Source organism: Chrysochloris asiatica, unplaced genomic scaffold (assembly GCF_000296735.1).
Source record: "Chrysochloris asiatica unplaced genomic scaffold, ChrAsi1.0 scaffold00063, whole genome shotgun sequence".
NCBI lineage: Eukaryota > Metazoa > Chordata > Mammalia > Afrosoricida > Chrysochloridae > Chrysochloris > Chrysochloris asiatica.
The window spans coordinates 1512809-1528777 of NW_006408581.1; the positions used below are offsets into that span (position 1 = coordinate 1512809).

Sequence of the window (15969 nt, forward strand, 5' to 3'; positions counted from 1 at the left end):
AATTTACAATGCCAACCAAAACTAAAGTGAAAAATTTACATGAAAAACGAACATTGTTGTTGTTGTCAGGTGCCATCAAGTTGGAACCAACTCATAGCGACCCCAGGCACAGTAGAACAAAACAATGTCCAATCCTGGGCCAACCTCACTACTGCTACCACACTTGAGTCCATCAATGATGCCACCTAGCTGATCCATCTCGTTGGGGGTCTTACTCTTTTTCTCTGACCCTCCATCTTACCCAGCATGATATCCTTCTCCAGTGACTGTTCCCTCCTGACAATATGTCCAAAGCATGAGAGACGAAGCTTAGCCATCCTGGACTCCAAGGAGCACTCTGGCTGTACTTCTTCCAAAACAGATCTATTGGTTCTTTTGGCAGTCCATGGCACTTTTAGTATTCTCCTCCAACACTACAACTCAAAGGCATCAATTCTTTTACGATCTTCCTTATTCACTGTCCAGATTTCACATCCATATGAGGTTATTGAAAATACCATGGCTTGGGTCAGGCACACTTTAGTCCTTAAGCTGACATATCTGCTCTTCAACACTTTAAAAAGTTCCTGTGCAGCAGATTTGCCCAATGCAATAAACATAACATAAAATTTGCTAAACAATTATTTTCAAGATAAAAGACATCAGTTTTAAAAAATATATATTTCTTCAAAGGGTTTCTATAACACTAAACTGTTAACCACAAGGTTGGCTGTTCAAACCCACCAGCTATTCTTTGGAAACCCTATACAGTGTCGCTAAGGAAACTGACTTGATGGCAATTAACAACAAGAGCAAAATAATGCATTTATCATAGGAACTTCCAAATTCTATTAGCTTTTCCACCTCCAGGTAAATTATTTCTTCTATCATAGCCAGCACTGTGAAGACTTTTCTTTCACCTTTGTGCTAAGGTACTCCATTCGTTTTGTTATTTTTTGTTGCTGTTAATTTCCATTGAGTTAGTTCCAATTCCTATAGATGCTGTATAGGGTTTCCAAAGTTTGAACTGCTGTCTTTGTGGTGCAAACCAACCTTGTGGCCCAGTGCTTCATCCTTCAGTGCCACACCAGGACTCAATATCTTCCTTTAATTTATTAAGGTTTGGGATTAACTGTCTAATAACTAAAATATAACTGTTCTCTATAGTTAATATATAAATTACTGCAACTCCAATGGTGGTAGCTACTGCTTGTAGTTGCTGTTTATGTCACAACAATGTCTCCCTTTTCATCTTTCAGCCTTAAACATTTCAGAACTTTCTCATTGGAGAATAAACTTCATTTAGATTTTGTCACTTTTTCCTTCTTTGCAAAGTTAGAATTTAAATTCTAGAGATTTATTTTTTGAAATGTGCCATCTATTTGATTAATAATTTCTAACTAATTTTGATGATTTACTTAAGATATATCTTTATAAAAATGTTGTTGACATCACACCACCACAGTGCCAACTGCTTTTCCATTTCCTTATCATTTGAAAAGATCCAACTTCAGGTAGTTTCACTGAGTGAATTTCTTAGATCTCTGGGCAACATGGAAAAAGTTGATACATTACCATTAGATGTAATACAATCTGCAACTTTTCTGCTGAAATTGTTGTTGTTATGTGCCATGGAGTCGGTTCTGACTCGTAGCGACCCTGTACAGGGTTTCCGAGGCTGTAAATCTTTACAGGAACAGCAAGTCTCATCTTTCTCCCATGGAGCAGCTGGTAGTTTCGAACTGCTAAACTTGCTATGGAAGAATATTAGCAAGAATTTTTATTGGAAATTGTAACAAAAATAAAATTAAAATATTGACAATATTTCAAAGTTGAAATATAATTTAACATCATCCTTCAAATCATTTAATTCTATTAAATATTATAATTAACATAATTATCTCTCTGAATTTACATGGATAGGTGATATAACAGTTTTTGGTACTTTTTTAAAAGCTTCCTGTCTTTGGATAAATGAATCACTTTACAGTTTGATTTCATTTTTAAATTAGAATACTGTTGGTATGGTACTGTGGGATAAATCAATAAATCACTAGCTTCTCCTTGGAAACGATATACAGGGTCACTATGAGTCAGAGCCAACAGAATGGCACTTAGCAATAATAGATGCCACAACAGAATCTACTAAATTCATATTTATCTTATATATTCATTTATTTTTTCTTTCTAAGTAAATATTTTCATAAATTTGTTAAGTACTCAATTTTCTATAATTCACTATAGAGTTACTAAGATAAATAGTGTGGTCCTATAGGATAAGCACTAGATTGCTAATGGTAAGGTCGCAGTTCAAACCATCCAGATGTTCCTCAGAAACTCTATACAGGATTTCTGTGAGTTGGAACAGACTCCAAGATACTTAAGAACAACAGCATCATTTTAATTCTCCTGTAAACTCCAGGAAGAAATTGAGAATTGCAGGAGTAAATTATATTTTTGAAAGTAAATTGTGTATTAAATATAGCAAATGTGACTTAAATTTTTCTGCTTCTAAGCTGACTCCCTCCCCATTTAACAGTTTTTAATCAAATTAGTTTTAGTTTTCACAATATGTCAATGTATTTATTTTTGTTCTGTTTACATTAATCTAGGTTCTCCTCACCTCCTTGCCTTCTCATCTTTGCTTTTCAGTAATTGTTGATCGTATGGTCTCATATACTTGACCCTTTAATTAAGTTTATTTTTCATGAATAAGATATTTTATAAGCTGATCTATCATTCGACTAAAAAACATCTCCAGGATTAGATTCAGTGCCAAGTTTAAAGGGAATCTTAGGGCAATATTGTCAGTAGTTCCTTCTTTATCTTGGTCCAGAGACTGGTCTTTTTAAGGAATATGAATTTTCTTGTAGATTTTTCTCCATCTATCTCCAGGATCTAGAATACTTATTGTTTCATTTAATTTAAAGCTGTATTTAAATTTCAAATAATTTCAATTTATGTAAAGCTACAAAGTGGAGTGCTTAATCTAAACAAATAAAAAAAAGAAAAGAAAAAGTTAAAAAGGAAGAGAAAAATTAAAGAAAAAAGAGAATGAATTAATAGATAGCATATAACATTAACCACACAATTTTTATTGGTGAAATATGATAGCAATGAGTGAAAGTGTGTATACCGATTTCAACTATAAGTTTATATTTTGATACTTATATAATAAAACTTTTTAGTAGTTTAAATGTTCAATTTACTGCATAAGAAATATGATTAGGTGGAATCCAATTTTATTAACCTTCAGATAGTAAAGATAGCTATAACTAATAGACATGAAGAGATTTGTGAAGGTGAATTAAATGTTTGATGATGTGAAAGCAATTACACTACGGTTGCAAATTGAAATTTTACCATTATGTGGTGTTGCAGGTTAATGTGCTGGACTATAAAGTCAGTTTGAGCCACTGAGTTGGCAGTTCAATCTCACCAGTCACTCGTCAGAAACTCCACAGGGTCACTTTGGGTTGGCCAACTTGACAAAAGCAACAACAACAACATTGTGAGGAAGGCACAGGACTGGGCAGTGGTTTTTCTGAAATGCATAGAGTAACTATAAGTCAGATTCAACTCCATGACAAATGTTTAATTAAAATTTAAATACTGGTCACTTACATTTTCAGGATAATTTATAGTGTGGAAACTACTAATGGACCATGTAAGTCTATCATTTATGATTAAATAATATCTCAATTCAATTCTTAAAATCAACAACATTTAATTTATTGAATTAGCTCCTAACTAGATATGTCTATGAAGCATTCTGAGTGATGAAAATGTTAAATTTATACATAAGATATTTCATCCAAAGAATCTGATTGGAATGTGTTAAGATTTAGAATCAGGGCCTTTTATTTTCTAATTCAAGCAATAAAATAACTTGTCTTGAAGGAATATGAAAAATTTGTGTTCTTTCTTCCTCCCGCTTTCCTTCTTTTTTTCTTTCTTTCTTCCTTTTAAACAGCAGATCATCCAAATAAGGAAATTAACCTATCCATTATTATTTCACTTAATTTGTTGTATTTCACTAAAAGTTATATTAATATACATTTTCAAAATTTATAATCAGTGTTAGAAAACTTTGTGAAAATAATTTTGTGAGTAAAATTAAATGATATTAAAAAAACTGTTATTTAAAAATATATAGCAAACTTATGGGCTCAAGTGTGGCAACAATAGTGAGGTTGACCCAGGATCAGGCAGTGTTTAGTTCTGCTGTGGGTAAGGTCACTATGAGTCGATACCGACTCGATGGCACCTAATTATAACAACAACAACAACAAATGCATCCCTTATTGTTACTGTTAACTTCCGTGGAATAAATCCCAACTCATAGTAGCCCCGTGCACAACTGAATGAAATTCAACAAGGTCCTGCACCAGCTTTAAAATTGGTAGGAGATTGGATCCATTATTCCAGAGGGTTTGCCTAATTTTTATAAGTAGTTCACAAAGATTTTCCTCCTCATTTACTTAATCTGGAAGTTCCAATGAAGCTCATTTAGCATAGCAACACACACGTTTCTACTGACAGTGGTTGCACATGTGGTGTATTGGTCCGGAATCAAACCTGAGTTTCAGGAATGGAAGCCAAGAATTCTGTCACTGAACAATGTCACATGAATGTGAATGGAGGGGTTATTTATTTTTAAGCAAGATAAATAATGTTAGAAACGGCACAAATTCCTCATATCTCTGCAATCAGTCATCCCACAATTGTCAGTAAATAAAAAATCACTTCACCTTGTTCCATCTAATATGTTACATATAGAGATGGGCTCTCTGAAGTTTAACAGCAATATCAGCCACAGGGTTCTGCTCCAAATTTTAACAATTGCATATTTTACTGTATGAGGTAACCAAATTGGTCAAGAATCAATCTCATGATAAGATTTCTTTGTGATCAATGCTATCAGGGGTGAAATAGATTGTCTATTTCCCAAATTGAAAGAAGATTGGTGGGGTCTTTTTTAAGGCTTTGATCAAGGGAGACTTCAAAAATAAAGTATGACAAAATTTTGCATACTTGTGGAATCTACCCTCCACAGGAACTTCATATGCTTGTGGGGCACAACTCAAAATGAAGAGCAACAGCTGTAAATATCCATTAATAATCGGATCATGGAATGTACAAAGTATGAAGCTAGGAAAATTAGAAATTGTCAAAAATGAAATGGAATGCATAAACATCAATATCTTAGTCGTTAGTGAGCTGAAATGGACTGGTATTGGCTATTTTGATTCTGAAAACCACATGGTTTGCCGGGAATGACAAATTGAAGAGGAATGATGTTTCATTCAATGTCAAAAATAACATATCCATTACTTCTCCCACAGTTTCCTTAGTAGTCTGTTAGTGGGAGGTTATCGCCATCTTATCATCTTCTTTAGTCCTGTGAAGCCTTTCCAAGTCCCATCAGGCATGAGTGCATCTCCATCCACATTGGCCAAGCTGCAGTCCAGATTGGCAATGCCTGCTGGGAGCTCTATTCTCTGAGACATTGGCATCCAACCTGATGCTCAGATGCCAAGTGACAAGACCATTGGAGGAGGAGATGATTCCTTCAATAACTTCTTCAGTGAAACAGGCGCTGGCAAGCATGTGCCCAGAACAGTGTTTGTAGACCTGGAACCCACAGTCCTTGATGAAGTTCACACTGGCACCTACCGCCAGCTCTTCCATCCCAAGCAGTTCATCACAGGCAAGGAAGATGCTGCCAATAACTATGCCTGTGGGCACTACACCATCGGTAAGGAGATCATTGATCTGGTCTTAGACAGAATCCACACAAGTCTTCAGGGCTTCTTAGTTTTCTACAGCTTTGGTGGGGAACCAGTTCTGGGTTCACATCTCTGCTGATGGAATGCCTCTCTGTTGATTATGGCAAGAAATCAAGCTTGAGTTCTCCATTCACCCAGCCCACCAAGTTTCCACAGCTGTAGTCGAGCCCTACAACTCCATCCTCACCACCCACACCACCCTGGAGCACTCAGATTATGCTTTCATGGTAGACAATGAGGCCATCTATGACACCTATCACAGAAACCTCGAAATTGAGTGCCGAACCTATACTATCCTTAACCACCTTATTAGCCAAATTGTGTCCTCCATCACTTCTTCTGTCAGATTTGATGGTGTCCTGAATGTCGATCTGACAGAATTCCAAACTAGCCTTATCCCCACACCCCACTTTCCTCTGGTCACATACGCCCAGTCATCTCAGCTGAGAAAGCTTACCAGGAGCAGCTGACTATAGCAGAGATTACCAATGCTTGCTTTGAGACAGACAACTAGATGGTGAAATGTGACCCTTGCTATGGTAAATACACGGCTTGCTGCCTGTTGTACCATGGTGACATTGTTCCCAAAGATGTCAATTCTGCCATTGCTACCATCAAAACCAAGCACAGAATCCAGTTTGCGGACTGGTGCCCCACTGGCTTCAAGGTTGATATTAATTACCAGCTTCCCACCATGGTACCTGGTGGAGACTTGGCCAAGGTACAATGAGCTGTGTGCATGCTGAGCAACACCACAGCCATTGCTGAGGCCTGGGCTACCTGGAACACAAATTTGACCTCATGTATGCCAAGCGTGCCTTTGTTCACTGGTACATCAGTGAGGGGATGGAGGAAGGAGAGTTTTCTGAGGCTCATGAGGACACGGCTGCCCTTGAGAAGGACTATAAGGAGGTTGGAGCAGATAGTACTGATGTAGAGGATGAATTGTCTCATGTTGTGTGTTCTGTTGATGTCACCCCTCTGGCACTCCTCTGTTGTCACAATTCTGTCTCATGGATCAAGAAGGTTCAACATGTAGGGATCTTGGGATCTAGAGCACATTCTCCACTTGTGGCTCTTCTTTCTTGATAGTACCGAGATTCCCCCATTCCTTCTTCTAAAATGTTTCATATTAGAAACATTTCATATTAGAAACAATTTGTGAGAGCTTGGAAGGGGGTATGGAGTCGGTGAAAAACACACACACAGAGTTGATGGGTTGTGAGTCTTAGGCAGATGATGATGACTTCTCTTTATTTAAAAGTTTTTTGCTTCTTATATACTATTATGATCTCTCTATAGTCACGTACAATCAATTACAATTTAACTAAGTGTTACATTCTTTGTGTTCAACAAACATTCAGGTTACAAAAAAAACACAGAAACATCAGAACATTCCTTTGCCTCCCTTAATTATCCCAATAACATCGGGTTTATTCCCGTAACTCTTTTTGTTTTTCTTTAGTCCTCCTAAGAATGTCAAATTAGCTTTTAAGCAAAGTTCTATATCTTGACTTGCATTTTTACTCTCATATATTATTTTTTATAGCTTCATTAATCACAATCTGCAATCACAACAGTATTTTTACCGTGACTGTCATACATGTCGGTTACTTATAATGGATTTAATAATAAGAATATGAAAGTACCTAAAGTTTCATCATCAAGAACAAAGTAGCAATTCTCCTATACTAACAATTTCCCAAAACCTTTAGTTAAATTTCTACCCACATTTCTACGTTCCCACAGCTCTTGATTGTCTCTTTGCTATCTTCTGTGTGCCTCAGTGTCTCTTGCCGAAACTAAGCAAGATGTTGATTGTAAGATTTTTTTTTTAGCTATTTTTCAGGTGCCTCAGTGTCTCTTGGTGAAACTAAGCAGGATGTAATCTTAAACTTGAATTGACAAAGCTTTTAGCTGATGTGGCTTTTCCTAATGATGAAACTCATTGTTGATGCAAAAAGCAGCTATTATAACTTTACATGATTAAATTTAGTGTGAGAGTGTCTAAATGTAATTTAAATTTTTACTATGATTATTGCAAGTTATCAAGTGAATATATAGAAAATTATTAAAGAACTTCTTATAATAAGATCAAAAATTGAACCATGCATAAAAGGAAAAAAACAAGAACTGCAAGGCCTCAGCATGAGGTTCCCCTTGGGGATTTGCCATCCAAGGAGACACTCATTGTCCCTTTGCTAAACAATGAGCTTTTAATGCTTAGGGTCTCTCGCCGTTCCATTCCTTGATGGCATGGCTTCCGCCAGAAACCTACAAAAATGGAAGAATGTACCATGCTCCTGGATAGGAAGACTTAACATTGTGAAAATGTCAATACTGCCCAAAGCAATTTACACATATAATGCAATCCCAATCCAGATTCCAACGACATTCTTCAAAGAGATGGAAAAAAAAATTACCAACTTTATATGGAAAGGAAAGAGACCCAGGATAAGAAAATCACTGTTTAAGAAGAAGAATAAGGTTGGAAACATCTCACTCCATGACTTCAAAATTTATTACACAGTTATAAATTTCAAAACAGCTTGGTACTGGTACAATGAAAGATATACTGATCAATGGAACAGAATAGAGAATCCAGAAATTAACCCACCCACATGCAGCCAACTGATTTTTGAAAAAAATACTTAAATAAATCACATGTGGAGGGGATAGTCTTTTCAACAGATGGTGATGGCACAACTGGAAAGTGATATGCAAAAGATTGAAACAAGACCTTTACCTCACGTCTTACACAAAAACCAACTCAGCATGGATTAGAGACTTAAATGTGAACCCCAGAATTATGAAGGCCATCAATAAAAAAGTAGGGACAAATGTGAGGCTCTAATACAAGGAATACACAGACTACCAAACATTTTGAAAATTACACAAACAAAAGTAGACAAAATAGATGATTGCAAAAAACTAAAAATTTATGTGCATCAAAAGTCTTCACCAAAAGAGTAAAAAGAGAACCCACAGACTGCGAAAAAACCTTTTGCAATGGCACGTCAGACAAGGGACTCATTTATAAAATATAGGAAACTACAATACCTCTACATAAAAAAAAACAAACAAATAATCCAATTTAAAAAATGGGCACAAGACATGAACAGACACACCAAGGAGGAGATCCGGGCAGCCAACACACATATGAAGAAAAGTTCACGATCAGTAGCCATTAGAGGGATGCAAACCAAAATAACATTGAGATACCATCTCACACCAGCAATAACAGCAAAGATAGAAAAAGTAGAAAGACAATAAACACTAGAGAGGATGTGGAGAGACTGGGATGTTCCTGCATTGCTGGTGGGATTGCAAAATGGTCCAACCTCTCTGGAAAGCAATATGGCGCTTCCTCAGAAGGTTGGAAATAGAATACCTTATGATCCAACAATTCTTCTACTTGGTATATACCCATATGAAATATGAGTCATAAAATGAGTAGATATATGCACAGCACTGTTCATAGCAGCACTGTTTAAAATAGCAAAAAAAAAAAAAAAAAATATGGAGATAGCCTAAATGCCCATCAACTGAAAAATGATAAACTGTGGTACATACCCACAATGGAATATTATGATACTTTGAAGAATAACAAAGAAGCTTCAAGCCACCACATAATATGTATGAACCTTGAAGACATTATTTTAATGGAAATTAGTCACAAAAGGAGAAATACTGTATAGGACCGCTATTGTAAAAGACTAAGAAAAATATATATATATATACTAAAGTTGGGGGGCAAGATTCTTTGATGGTTACCGGTAATGTGGGAGGTGGGGTGAGGGGAGAAAGGGGGAAATGGAGCACAGGGTAGGAAACAGACACAGGACAGTTTGGGTGCTGGGGAGGGGAGCGACACACAAGAAGGTGGAGGAGAATTTAAGAACAAAGTGGATGGGAGAACAGTTAGGCAGGTTTGCATGTGCTAAGTAGGACAGAGGTAAATAATATTGTATGTACAACCTTGGGAAAACAGGGTTCTGGGATACAGGGCCTGAGACATTGTTGGAACGGACAAAAAGAAGGCAATAATGTTAATATGCTTGGCTGTCTTTTGAATCTTGGTTTCCCTGGCATACCATTATAAAATAGATATTTGAGGGGCAGAGAAAGGAATAGCCAGAAATATCACCATAGAAAGCTTGTAAGTCCATCTTCTGCCTATAACTGATTGGATTACCTAAAATGGGGCTAAAAAGTGCCCAGTGAAGGAGTCTCTGTATTACATAAGACCATAGGGGGAATCCTGAACCCCATCCAAAGTCTTCTGATGTCAGAAATTTCCACTTGAAAGGACAAGCAGACCAGTCTGGAGCGGCTAGAAGAACAGACGATACTTCTTGAAAGAAAGAGTGACGGAAAAATACAAAAACAATAATGGCAATCGACTGACTACTACAAGCACAAGCAAGTTGCTCATCTAAGAGACATCAAGGCAAGTGATTGGGTCCCCTTAATGCAAACCCCCTTCCAAGACTAAGACTCAGCAGGAATACAGGAGCAGACATATGATCTGATTTGTAACCACGCTGGTCACCAATAAGAGGAAGTGAGGGAAAAACAGCAATGAAGCAGCAAGCCAAGCCCTGCAATGTTTAATAGCCTCCTGTGAACCTGAGTGGAGACCTAGTTGGCCAACAGTATGGCAAGAAATGGGGATACTGAGCCCCAGAGTCAGTGACATAGCCACAGAGGACTAGAGTGGAGAGTGAAACATTCAGTAGATAAGAAGTGAGGGCATATGCGGAAGAACACCCACAATTGCAGATAATACCCACTTGACCTGGCTTCAATGGCTGGATGCTCAGAGCTCAACTAGAAGAAGAAAGAAGAGGGAAAAAAGAGTAATCTGATATAATTTGATGAACTTGACCTACACCTATGGATGCAGTAGCGCAAAAGAATGAACAAATCTTTACAGCGAGGATCATTCCCAACCCCTCAATACACAGGGTAGACTGGGAAGGGCAACTTGGATTGGCTACTCAAAATGGGGGGGTGGGGGCGGGGAGGCTACAAAGGCAAGAAGTGACTGGCTTATAAGCTTTCAAGAGTGAGTCTAGATCCAGAGGGTGCAAAGGAAGTTAGAATCTCCACTGAATAGTATCCAATCTGTCTGGGTGGGGAGAAGAGCAGAGAGAAGGACCCTACCCAGAGAAGTAGTGACACCAGAGATGGAAGCAGAGATGATGCGGAGAAGAGAGAACTGCTAGGGACTCTAGACCCAGAGAGGGAGTGGGGCTGTGTGCTTATCACCGGGGGAAGTCTTGATTAGTTGATGATGCATGAGGGGGATTATAACCATGGCAATGAAACTATATAAGATAGAATGAATGTAAAGCTAATGTTCTCCCATGTGAACTATCAGTTAATTCACATTAAAATATTTTTAAAGAATATGTTTATACAATTAAAAAAAAGTAAATAACTTATTGCATTGGATAAATCTGTTGCACAAGAACTCTTTAAAGTATTAAAGAGCATAGATATCATTTTGAGGATTAATGTGAGCCTGACAACAGCAACAACAACAATTGATCAATAAATACAATTCTATAAGTAAAATTTCAAAAAATAAAATGTGAAAAATTAGTCATGAAACATTGATTTGCGGTTTTTCCTTTTATTGTTTCATATGAGTGTCCTCTATGGATGTTTTTCAACTCATAGTTAACAGTTCAAAAATAAATATTTATATATTTTCACTTCTAATAAATTTATATTCTAATTAAATAAATCCGTTCTATGTTCCTTACCATTCTTTCCCAAATCCTCTCCTCTATTACTTAGTATTTATACTGACTTAAATCTAAAGTTACAGGAAGAGCTTATATTCTAACTATAAAACTTGAACAATCAGCTGTGCCTCTGGGCTTCTTGAGGCAGATGTCATTCTGACTAACTTGAAAAGGATAATGACCCTCTGGGACTTTGACATTAATCATACAACCTGAATGAAATATGCCTCTTTGGAAAACTCTATATTTGTCCAATATTGGAAGGTAACCTTCTTGTAAGGAAGTTAAAGCACAGGCCCCAAATGACTTGGCCTCTTCACTTCCATGCAGAAGTAGAGCAAAAAGTGGTAACAGATAAAATGCTACCTTTGTTGTTTGTAAAATACTGTGAAGTTTGAAATGCACTCTTTCTTCAGCCCCTATGGAATTTTTGAAGACAGAAAGAGATTAGCTGAAAATATTCACTAACTTTTGTGGTGAATTCAGGAAAATAGAATGAATTACAATAGTATTTTGGGAACTTGATTAAAATTAGAGTAATAAGTTGAAGTTTATTCTTTGCAAAATTCAAATAGGAATAATATTAATTTAAATTAATTACTTTTATCTTTATTGCAATTGTAGAGTGAAAATTTACTCCTCATAATCTTTAATAGTAGGGGACTGTGGTTTATTTAGCATATGTTAAAAATAGCTTCTCTGTTTTGTTTTGTTTTTTTTTTTTCTTTCAGTACTAATCAGAAAAATGTCAAGTTGTCTTTTTTTTTTTCTTATAGAGTAAATATGGTAATATATTAAATAAATTTGTCCATTATTTTTATTTTAAAAATGTGTAAAGTAGAAACCTGCCAAATTTCCCATCACAGGACTTTAAACTATTCTAACCATTTTTCCTGGATTTGGAGTTTTTCTATGTGATATGTGACTTTAAAAATGATACTGCTTTTACAATATTGTAAAAGCTTAAGAAAAGATACCCAAACTAAAAGAAGTAAAAAAAAACACAAAAACTCTGTTGGTTACCAGTGAGGGTGGGTTTTTTTTTTTTTTTTTTTTTTTTTTTTTGGGGGGGGGGTGAGGTGGAGGCAGGGGATGGTAGGACACAGGGTATGGGGCAGACACATCATAGTTTGAGTGGTGGGGCGGGCACTACAAAAGAATGGGGGAGGGGTGGAAGAACAAGGTAAATAGGGGAACACTGAGACAGGTTTGCATGGGCTAAGTGGGACAGAGGTAAATAGTGATGCATGCTCAAACTTGAAACAACAGGGCTGTGTGATACAGGGATCAAGGCATAGTCTGAAGAGGGGAACTAATACTAAGATGCTTGACTGTCTTATGAATATTGGTTTCCCTTGCCTACTATTGTAAAATAGACATGAGTGGGATTGAAAGAAATGTGAGGAAACATGGTTACAGAAAGCTTGTAAGCCCATCTTCAGCCTATACCTGATTGGAATATCTTAAAGGTATCATAGAACTTACCAAGTGAAATAGGCTACTTGCAGAGCTTTTGCTGTGTATAGACCCTTAGTTGGAATCCAGAACATTTTGAAGTGGGACATTCCCACTAGAAAGAAGAAGCAGATCAGCCTGGAACAGCTAGAGCAACAGAAGATACATCTTCAAAGAAAGATCTACAGGGAAAAACCAAAACAAAAATGACAGTATGATTGGCTGCTACAAAATAAGTAAGTTATTTATCAGGAAGTCATGAAGGCAAGCAATAAAGTCCCTTCAGGACAAACTCCCCTCCAAGACTGAAACTCAAAGGGAACGCATGAGAAGGCATGTAAACTTGTTGGTGACCACATTAGCCTACTGGTGAGTGGAAGAGGGAGAAAGGTAATGATGAAGAAATGGGCTGAGTTCACCCATGTTCCACAGACTTCCATTGACCTGGAGATGAGAGAGAGAAGAGGAAGGGCTGGTTGGTTCAAAGTGTGGTAAGACCTGGGGACTTGAGCCCATGGACAAGGACAGAGCCACAGAGGGCTAGAGCTGAGAGTGAAGCATCTAGCTGATATGAAGGGAGGGAAGATGCACAAGAACACCCACACTTGCACATAGTACCCATTTGACCTAGCCTTGATAACTTGACTAGAACTCGACTAGAGGAAGATAAAAAACAAACAATTTTTGATAGAGGAAATGAGGATAAATTGCCACAATTTGATGAAATTGACATGGATGTAATAGCTCAAAATACCCAAAGAGGGAAGGAGTCTTCATATCAACTATCCATGCTATCCCCTCTGCATACAGAGTAGATAAGGACAGGCAACTTAGACATTGGGTACCTAATATGAGGGGGCGATAAAGGCATGGAGTGACTGGCTTACAAGTTTTCAAGAAAAACAAAACAAAACAAAATAATCACTTGTTTGGCTTAACTATTAAAGACTGTCTGTCTTGAGTGTCATGCTAGTTTAAGAACTATCTAATTCAGGGGTAGTGCTGTGGGTTAATGCGCTGGATTGCAAAGTTGGTTGAACTGCAAGGTCGGTGATTCAAGCTCACCAGCTACTCCTTGGAAATCCTATACAGGGTAACTATGGGTCAGAACAGACTAGATGGCACATAACAAAAACAAATGTGATGGCTAGAACTGCAGTTGCCTTGGTAGGACCAGACCAAATGATTTTGAGGGCCGTATATGGCCCATGGGCAAGACACTCCCCACCCCTAGATTAGATGGAACCTTAGAGGGCAGTTAGTTTATGTTAATGGGGAAGGAAGAATCCAGAAATGAGAGTGACAGTGATTGCACAGCTCAAGAATGTAAATGTCTCTTAATTGTATGTGTAGAAACTATTGAAGTGATGTGTGCTCTGCTGTGTATGAAAAAAAAAAAATTACTAGTGATGAGACATGGATTCATCACTATTCTCCTAAGAGTAAAACGGCAGAGCATGGAATGGAAACATCCTCAATCGCTGACAAAGAAAATGTTAAAAAGTCAACTATCAGCTGGAAAATTAATGCTTACAATATTCTAAGATTCTCAAGGGCTGGTATTGGAACACTATCAGGAAAAAGGGTCATCAATCAACAGTGCTCCTTACAATTAAATGGTCATTGAAGAGCTGAAGCATAAACTTCAGATTAAAAACAGAGGACTGCTATCCAAGGGCTTGTGATCTTGCATGACAATGTAGGTTCCCACACTTTGCCCACACTGTTGACATTCTGCAAAAACTTGGTTTTGAGGTGTTAAAACATCTTCCCTGTTGTCCTGATCTTGCTCCATCAGACTTTCACCTGTTCCCCTGAAAGCAGCCCTTCGAGGACAAAGATTCACCTCTGATGAAGAAGTGAAAACAGTGGTGCATTTGTGGCTTGCAGCTCAGCCTAAAACATTTCTTAATAAGGGAATATGAATTTTTGTTGACAAATGGACAAAGTTTATTGAAAAGCAAGGCAATTATGTCAAAATTAATGTATTTGTCTTTTTTTAAAGTTGATTAAAATAAATTCTACATCCAGGAAAAAAGAAAAAAACAAAACAAAACAAAAAAACAGACTGGCTTGAGTCAGGCACACCTTAGTTTTCAAAATGATATCTTTTCTCTTGAACACTTTTAAAGAGGTCTTGTTCAGCAGATTTTCCTATTGCACTACATCGTTTGATTTCTTGACTGCTGTTTCCATGAATGTTGATAGTGAATCCAAGCAAAATGAAGTTTTGACAATATTAAAAAAAAAATAGATAGCTGCCATCCAATGTCAAACTTTTCATTTAATACCATTTCGCCAAATCTTCCTGCACCAAAATAATAGCATCCTTCATATATCTATAATAGTGTGCATATCATTGCTACATGCAGTTTTATTATCCCCTTTCTCTCTCTGTTTAAAATGTGTCTTGAAAAACTATCATATTCATATTTGTGTTATTTATGTAATCTGTTGTTGTTGTTGTTAAGTGCTGTCAAGTGGGTTCCATCTCATAATGACCATGTATACAGATTCTGAGGAGCAGCTGGTTGGTTTGAATTGCCAACCTTGTCGTTTGAAGTCCAGTGCTGATCCTATAACACCACACCAGGATGTGATCCAGCCCCTTAAAAAAGTTGTTGCTATTTGCACTTGATTTGACTGTGATTTAAAGCAAACACGTATAACAGAATGTTATCTGCCCTGCAGAGTCTTCATGATTGCATGTTTGAGTCCATTGATGTGGTGATTGTACCAATTTCATTGAGGACTTTCTTCATTTTCCATAAATTTCTAATTTACATGGTGTCCTTTTCTGGTGATCGGCGCTTTCTGGTGATTTGCCCACAGTTTGTGAGACAAAATCTCACCACCATTCTCAGTTCTAAGGAGCAATCTGGTTACATTTCTTTTAGCAGTGGGTAGAACTACCTTTTTTCCTCCAAAAAATCATTCCTGCTTATTATGTATCATGATTATGGTTGTTCTGCTATCAAATTGTTTCCAACTCA

The 15969-nt window shown here is 37.1% G+C and overlaps 1 pseudogene; it reads left to right on the forward strand.

Annotated features, from left to right (window-relative positions):
* The first annotated feature begins 1532 nt into the window (after positions 1–1532).
* LOC102837970 lies at positions 1533–15024 on the forward strand (annotated as a pseudogene).
* Positions 15025–15969: the final 945 nt, after the last annotated feature.